Source organism: Martes martes, assembly GCF_963455335.1.
Source record: "Martes martes genome assembly, chromosome: 16".
NCBI lineage: Eukaryota > Metazoa > Chordata > Mammalia > Carnivora > Mustelidae > Martes > Martes martes.
Genome location: NC_137904.1, coordinates 16,408,426 through 16,416,884, shown reverse-complemented (window position 1 = coordinate 16,416,884; position 8,459 = coordinate 16,408,426).

The window sequence follows — 8,459 nt, the reverse complement described above, 5'->3', positions numbered from 1 at the left end:
GGAAATATAGGCTTTAGTGATCTTGCATTTCTTTATCTACTAAAAACATAAATTCAGTAAAAACCTGATGTTCCCTTTACCTTATTGAGTTGAATGAATTAAATTAGGCTGTACAAATAATCTTTAGTATAACAAGCCTTTATAAGTAATGGATGTATTATAGATTATTACTATTGGAGATTACAGATAATCACTTCATTCATACATATATATATAAATGGACACATATATACATACATATACATGTGTGTGTACATATATATCATATACATAAAATGCTTAAAACAGTGTCACCAGGGGCTGATGAGACAGACATTTTGTAATTACAGGTACGGTCACAAGGGTATGCTGACACTTCTCCTGAATATACACTGGCTGTCAAAATGGTAGTAAGGGCTACAAAGAGACAATGGTTAGAAAATGTTGGTGAACAAGATTATTTTTCTTGTTGTTATGTTTTTAAAATTTTTTAAAAGTAGGCTCCATGCTCAGTGCGGAGCCCACCATGGGGCTGGATCTCATGACGTTGAGAGTTGAGATCAAGAGCCGGACACTTAACCAGCGAACACCCAGATGTCCCTGTTGTTATGTTTTTATTAGATAAATTTAGTTGAAAAAGTATAGCTGGGGGCGCCTGGGTGGCTCAGTGGGTTAAGCCTCTGCCTTCGGCTCAGGTCATGATCTCAGGATTCTGGGATCGAGCCCCGCATCGGGCTCTCTGCTCGGCAGGGAGCCTGCTTCCTCCTCTCTCTCTCTGCCTGCCTCTCTGCCTACTTGTGATCTCGCTCTGTCAAATAAATAAATAAAATCTTTTTTTTTTTTTTAAAGATTTTATTTATTTACCTGACAGACAGAGTCTGCCCCGGGTCATCACTTTTGAAAAGAAGTTGCACATTCATTTTAAGTCAGTTGCTTAATACATTCTGCAGAATTCTCATTCCAGTGTGGGCATAGTCACTCACTCACTTTTCTAGTCTATACATACTTATTAAATGTCCACTGTGTGTCAGCCACTGTCATAACTCCTCCAAAGTGGCGAAGACCACGCCCTAATGGCAGTTTCAGTTAATGGGGGTGGACGTATATGCAAACCAACATGTGATATGCCAGATGAAACTACATGCTTCAAAGAACAATGAAGCTGAGTAAGAGAGAGTAAGAGAGAGAGCATTGTAGCAAGGTGGGTGGTCTCATAAAAAGGTGATATTTGAGTAGAAGCTTGAGGGAAGTGAAGGAGCAAGAATTGTGGATATCTGAAAGAGTATTTCCGAGAGTGAGAACAGAGTGTAAAGACCTTGAGCCTGGAGTCCCCCTAAAGTGTTGAAGGATTAGTAAAGACGCCTGCAACAGGAGCAAAATGGACAAAGGGGAGAGCGGCAGGAGGTGAGGTAGGAGGGTCAGTTAATGTAGGAGCTTGTGGGACAATGCAGGGACTTTGGTTTTTAATCTGAATGGGATGGAGAACCAGAGGAGAATTTTAGGAAGGGAAGAAATGTCATCAGACTGAAGATTTAAAAGAACCACTCTGGGTTCCTGTGTTGAATATAGATTGTAGGACAGCAAGGGGAGGCCAGACAGAGGCAGCAGGCTACTGCAACAGTGTAGGTAGAATATAATGGTGGCTTGGGCCATGTTCCAGTTAGTGTTGCCAACATAAGATATTCCCCAGACATAATGGCTTAAAACAACCATCTTACTATGCCCATTGGTTTTGACGGTCAAGAATATAGATTCTGAAAGGGACATAGCAGTCTCTGTTCTGCAAAACCTGGGTCATCTGAGAATAAAGCCTGGGGGTGAGTCAACAGCTAGGAGGCAAGTGTTTTGTTTCATAATAAATGTCAGATGAAAAAAAAAAAGAATTATTGGGAAGGGTAGCTAATAAATGAAGTAGTATCTGGAGGCAGACATGGGGTCAAGGGAAGATTTGTTAAAAGAAGGAAAGACTAAGCATATTTGTGTTTGTGAGAAGGAGTCTGGAGAGTTAAGACAAATTGATGACTCAAGAGAAGGAGGGGATTATTGTGGGAGACAAGGCAGGAGAGACTGGAGTCCAGAGGCCAAGAGGCAGATTTAGACTCTGAGGGGGGCATGGAAACTGCATATATTAGGAAAGAAGACAGAGTGAGGGCAAGTTGCAAGTTAGGTGATAGAGTTGACATTGGAAAGATGAAGGAGTTCCTTTTTGGTTCTGTTTTCTCAGTGAAGTATGAGGTGAAGTCATTGGCTGAGAGTGAGGGCAGGAGACGTAGCAGGTGTACCAAGAGGAGGTGTGAAGTGTTTCTTTTGGAGAGCGAGAGGCTTGGCCGGAAGTATTGAGTTCAAGTCAGACAGTTAAAGTTAGACCAGTTTAACAGATCTGTTTTTCTCCTGCAAGTTCAGTTGCTTGGATGTGGCCATAGAAAAGCCAAGTTGAATCCAGGTGAGAATTTGTCCAGCAAGAGAAATATAGGGCCAGGGTCGGAGGAGTTAAGAATCTTTCAAGTGAGTTATTATGATACTGGGCCATGAGATTTAAGCTTGGACAAGGAAGAAAATGAGAGAACATATCAGAACAATGAAAAAGTAATGGCTAATGGATAGGAGGTCTTGATGATGTGAAAGAATTGCAGGCATGGAATATCTAGAGCAGGTGAGCTGGAAGAAGAGGAGGTATTAGAGGAGGTATTAGAAACCCTGCTAGGTTGACGTGTCACTACTTTATGCATATGGTTGCATTGGATTTGCTAGTGTCTTATTAGGGAACTTTGCATTTATGTTCATAAGAGACATTAGTCTGAAGTTTTCCTTTGTTGTAATGTCTTTATCTGTTTTTGATATTAGGGTCATTCTGGCCTCATAGAGTAAGTTAGAAAATTTTCCCTGTGCTTTTTTTCTTGAAGACATTGTGGAGAATTGATGTTATTTCTTCTTAAATTTTTGGTAGAATTCACCAGCAAAATTATCTGGACCTGGTACTTTCTTTTTTGGAAGCTTATTAATTATTGATTAGTTTCTTTAATAGATGTAGGCCTGTTCAGATTATCTTTTTCTCCTTATATGCCTTGGTTATTGGTGCAGAGACTGAATGGGATGCTTGAGGTTGTGATTTTTGTGAAAATCTTGATCATGGCAAGGTCAGTGATGACTATATGCTCAGTTACCTCAAACTACTTTCCAGAGGTGATTTTCTCTATATACAAGTATATAATACATATAGTGGTACTCATTCATTTAATTGGTATTTATCGGGAAGACATACAAGATTTTAAGAAAAGAAATCCCTGCCCTCTTGGACTTGACATTCTGATGGAAGGGGGTGGTGGAGACAATGAATTCCTAGGAAAAAAGTTAAAGATATATTTCTTATTCTATATGATGTGCTACGGGAAGTTAAAGTTAGAGTCTTGAGGTAGTAATTATTGTAGTTAGGGGGCCACATTTGGGTTGGCAAGCAGGATAGGCTTCTTTGAACCGAGACTTGAATAATGCAAAAGAATGACCTCTGCAGACCTCTGAGTGAGAAACATTCTAAGCAAGGAAAATTGTGGGGAGGTGAGTGAAGGAAAAATAGGTCTGTATTTTGAGTACCTACCAAGAGCCTTGTGTATATTCTAAGTATTTGATTTACACTGTTTCATTTTATCCTCATGCAAACCTAAAGAGTAGAAAATGTTAGTACTGCTGAATACTGAAAAGGAATTGGGCCACAGTCTGGTTACATAAATTGCCCTGGATCACAGAGCTGGTGTGGTAGAGCAAAGACTCAGCTCAGGCAGGGCAGCCTCAGCGGCCATCACCCAGCTCCTAGCTGTACAGCCTCCAGCTCCCCTTCCAACTCAGAGGCTCTGTGTTTATCTAATGTTGTTACTGACACAGTAAAAGCTATGCCAGAAGTAAACAGCTAACAGAATAATAAATGAGAGACCTCCCACCAAATGACTCACATTTTGTGAAAGCTGCCTTTTATGAGGGCAGCATGTGGTGTTACGGTGTCCTGTTGTTGGGCGCGCCATAATGCTTGCCCACCAGAAGCTAGCATACAGAAAACCAGAATGCCACAGACTACCCCATGACGCATAGAACCGTGTGAAGTACATGCTGCTAAAAAGACAGAGATATGTAGAGACTTACATTTTCTTTGCTACAAGATATAGGTGGAACCTTGAAAATGTTCTTTAGAGATTCTGTCTTGGTAGCATATCAGTAATCTGTCCCTACTCACAGGCAGCAGCTTTGCTCACTCATCCCCTGCCCCCTCTAGCTGTCTACACCTTTCACTTGAATAGAGTGAATAGAGAAGCGTCTCCTAGGTGTTATAATTAACTCAGAGGCACATAGATTCCCAGAGAAGCAGGTCTACGTGGGAAAATAATGGGGAGACAGAATCATTCAGCTCTTTCTAGTTATTCTATTTTATTCTTTAGGGCCTTCCTGGTTCCTGGGGGTTGGTATGTGGTTGTCTGGCTCATTCTTACTTTCTCCTCGAGTTGGTATCTGATATTTCACCTCTTAGGTGTGAGAAGTCATGTGCCTTCCCCACTACTCGGGAAACAATTAATATTTGAGAATGTAATGTCCCCTGTATTGATGAAAATAAATCAGTGGACAAATTTAACTTAAATATTTTAAAATTCTTTCTCCTTCTGAGTTCCAGTTAGACAACAAGACATAGTTTTAAGATTTTTTGTTTCTGGTCAAGTCTTAGGTATGGTGCTAAATTCCCTTTATTTTAGCAAAGAAGTTCCAATAAATTGCTGCTGTCCATGTCGACAGTTGGTATCTTCTACGGAATTGGAAGTGGAGGTAAGAAGAGAATATATTACATTCCTGAGTGGCAGGATATCGAGGAGAGGTAAAGAGGCACTTGTGTAGGGGAAATGGGAGTAAAGGTTTTAGTATTCCTGTGCTGGTTGTTGGAGGATATTTTGCATTTCTGTAAAGGTCACTGTGTGTTTTGAAGGTGTTGAAAGTAAGAGAAAAAATTACAAAATTTTTTTTCTTAAATACATGTTGTAGATGGGGACAGTTCAGAATAAAGTTGAATAAATATAACTATTTTTCTCTAAACAAGTAAAACGGACTAAGCACTCTAAAATCTGGACTTTCCTTGAGTACCAGGAGAGGTCAGACAGGACACATTAACCAAGAAGGAGGCATGAACAGGATAGAATATCTGAATAGAGGAGCTAAAACAAGATACAGGAATTGAAGGGGAGAGACAGGGAAGCATGCAATAAAGGTGAGGAGGGGGAGAAGATGGGATGCAAAAACTGAGTGGGAAAGATAAGACACAAAGGAATCATGGAGTAGGAGAAGGTACAGGTGAATGCTCTAGAGAGATTCTCCCTCCTGCTCGGGAAGGCTGCTTGGAGCCAGTGCCCTTGAAGGATGAGGAGGGTGGACTCACAAAGAAGAGGAAAGGGTACTGTGGTCAGAGGCAGCAGGAGCAAGGAAAACATGACAGTGATATTAAAATACAGGAGGGGGTGTCCTAGAACATACAAGAATAGACACTTTGATGCCGAAAGAAGGCATGAAAAGGAGCCATGTGTGAGCAAAGACTTGAGGAGTGGGTAAACATTTGCCAGATGGGGAAGGGTTGGAAGGCACACAGACAGTAAATCCAAAGGTTCGGAAGCATTCATTCATTTATACTTCAGAATGTAGTAATTGAGCATGTACTCTATTCAAGGCCCAATGCCAAGTGGAGGGATATTAGGGATGAATGAGTAAGATCCCAAACCTGTACTTCATGTAGCTTACATTTTAATGAGGGAGAAAGACATTATTTGCAGTTTTATAAGTGGTAAGTAAAGAGAACATATAACAGGAAAATAGGACCTATTCCGGAGGGCCCAGGTCTTTTTCTTAAAGTAGTGCAATTAGCTAGTCTAAGTATAGAGATGAGAAGTGAGAGAATCCTTGAAGTCGAGGCAGCAATAGTGCTAAGTCTGTGATGTGCGAAGGCTCACAGTACGTTCCTGGAACTGAAGGGAGGTCATGAGGCTGAGACACACACAGGGAGGAAGAGAGTATCACAAGATGGAGCTTACAAGGTGGGCAAGAGCCGTCTTTAGGGTTTTAGTCTCTATGCTAAGAGCAAAGAGGGTGGTTTTGAGCTGGACAGTGACATGATTAGTTCATTATTTTTAGAAAGATTTCTCTGGCTGCAGTTTAGATTCTATTAGAATGGGTTAGACTCAGGATGGAAGAGTAGAGTGTGGGAGTCCAGGCAGTAGACAATGGCCATTTGGGTGGGGGATATGGCAGAAGAGACAGAGAAGTTGATGGTATTGAAAGGTATTTAGGAGTAGTAAAGAAAAAAAGCATGATGAATGATTGGTTATGGGAGAGTGAGGACAGGTCAGTTTCAAGGCTTGATTTTCTGAGTATTTAGCTTGAGCAACTAAATGATCACTGTTGCCATCCACTGTGATGAGGAACAGTATAGGAATGTAAGAGAAGCTTAAGGATTAGGGACTACAGTCATGGATTAATTTTGACCATGTTGGGTTTTGAATTTCTGTTAGTAGGAACATCAAGCTTGGAGCTCAGAGGAGAGAACTGAAGTTGGGATATAAATTTAGAGCTCATAGGTTATGGATGAAACCAAGGGAGTTGATGAGATCCTCCAAGGAGGAAATGTCAACAGAGGGGAGAAGGGATCTACAATGGAGATGTGGGCCCCATTGCACTGAGCTCACAGAAACACGTGATGGTTAGGCAGAGGCAGGTGAGCTGATGGAGGAGAAAGAGAAAGAGCCTGGAGAGCCTCAGTTGTGATGAATACCAAAGCAGGTCTGAGTTTTGGAAATCAAGGAAAGAGAACATTTCCACCTAGAGAGAATGGTCAGATGTATAACATGCAGTTGAAAGGTCAAGTTGATTAAAGATTGGGAAGTGTCCATTTGATCAGCAATGAAGAGGTCACTGAGGATCACAGACCCATTTAGATGGAGTGGAGGGGACAAAAGCCAGATTGGAGTGAGTTGAGGAGTAAATAGATGGGAGGTGAGGAGATGAAGACAGTGTGTATATGCAATACTTCCAAGAGATTTTGTTGCAGAGGAAAATGGAGAAGTGAGAAAGGAACTAGAAGAAAGAAATAGGGTCAAGAGACAGTTTTAAAAAAGGATGCAGTAGAGTGGGAGATATTGGGGATAAAGTGGGAGAAAAGGGGTCCACTGTATAACCGTTCTAAGAAGGGAGGGGATGATACTTAAAACTGGGCTGAGGAGGTGGCCCTGAAATTAAATTGGAGGAGCTCCTCTGCATTGGAAGGATAAATATGGCTTGGCAGCAGGAATAGGAGGCCATTTCCATCTGGTGGCATCTAGTTTTTCTTTTAAGCAGGATAGGAGGTGATCTTCTAGGGCCAAAAAGCAGTGAATCGAGATTTGAGGAGAGCAGAGAAGATATGAAATAGAAATAGAGAGAGTGAGCAAGTTGACTGCATAACTCCAGCACCAAAGGCCCAGTGGGGCTTGTGGTTGGGAATTTATAGTGGTACCATCTTCTTGCAAGTGTGGAGTAGTGAAATGTTGGGTTTGTTCAGGTTATTTCTTTCTACTCAAGTGTGACAGGGGACAGGAGATGGCAAAGAAGCTTAGAGTGGTGTGAAGAGAGTGGACAAAAAGATAGATTATGAATTTTTGTTTCCTTGGGAGGGAAGTAGGGGCTAATGAATATGGAAGAAATAAAAGGTCAGAGTATTGGAGGTCCCATATTGTTAAATAAGAAAAGCCAGAAGATCAGAAAGGAGTTGCTTGACTTGGTGAGTGAATGTGAGTAGTTTGGGGATTTTCCAGAAGGAGGCAATGAACAAAGTGGAGGGGAGGAGAAAGCACCAGGGGACTGGAGTCAGTATATTGGAGGCATCATCCATATGGACATTGACATCTCCCAGGAATGTCATAAGAGTTGGGTGGATAGAGAAGAGGAGCCAGAATCGTAATGAAGGAGGTCAGTGGAGGACAGCAGTAGGTATGGGGAATAGCAGAAGAGCATGAATCTCAGAGAAGAAGAGCTTTCTACAAGAGGATAAGCAGCAGAACTTAAGTTCTGAAAGGCCTGTGAGAGGAGTCACCTCTCAGGAGAGCTTCCTGGGAAGTGCTGTGATTTAAGGAGCGAAAGATTTCAGTGTAAAGCGCAGGTCCAGATGTCAAGTTAGAATAAACAGTTGTCTCCAAGGATCCACAGAATACAAGTGGAGGCACCTAACAGCCCACGGGGATCTTCCCCAGGATCCGAGGTCTGGATGAGGGCAGCTAGATAATTTAACCCACCAGATAGTACCATTTAAAACATGGAGTCTTATATTGTTCTTTTGAAATAGGTGTATGATTCCTGTAAGATCTTTGTTACCTTGCTAGCTGACAAGATACTTGCTATATTACCTGCTCCCCATCTATTAAAAATGAGGTAAGCAGGAGGCCCGGGCTACTCTCAGCCATGTTGCTCTGAAGTAGTGATACCAG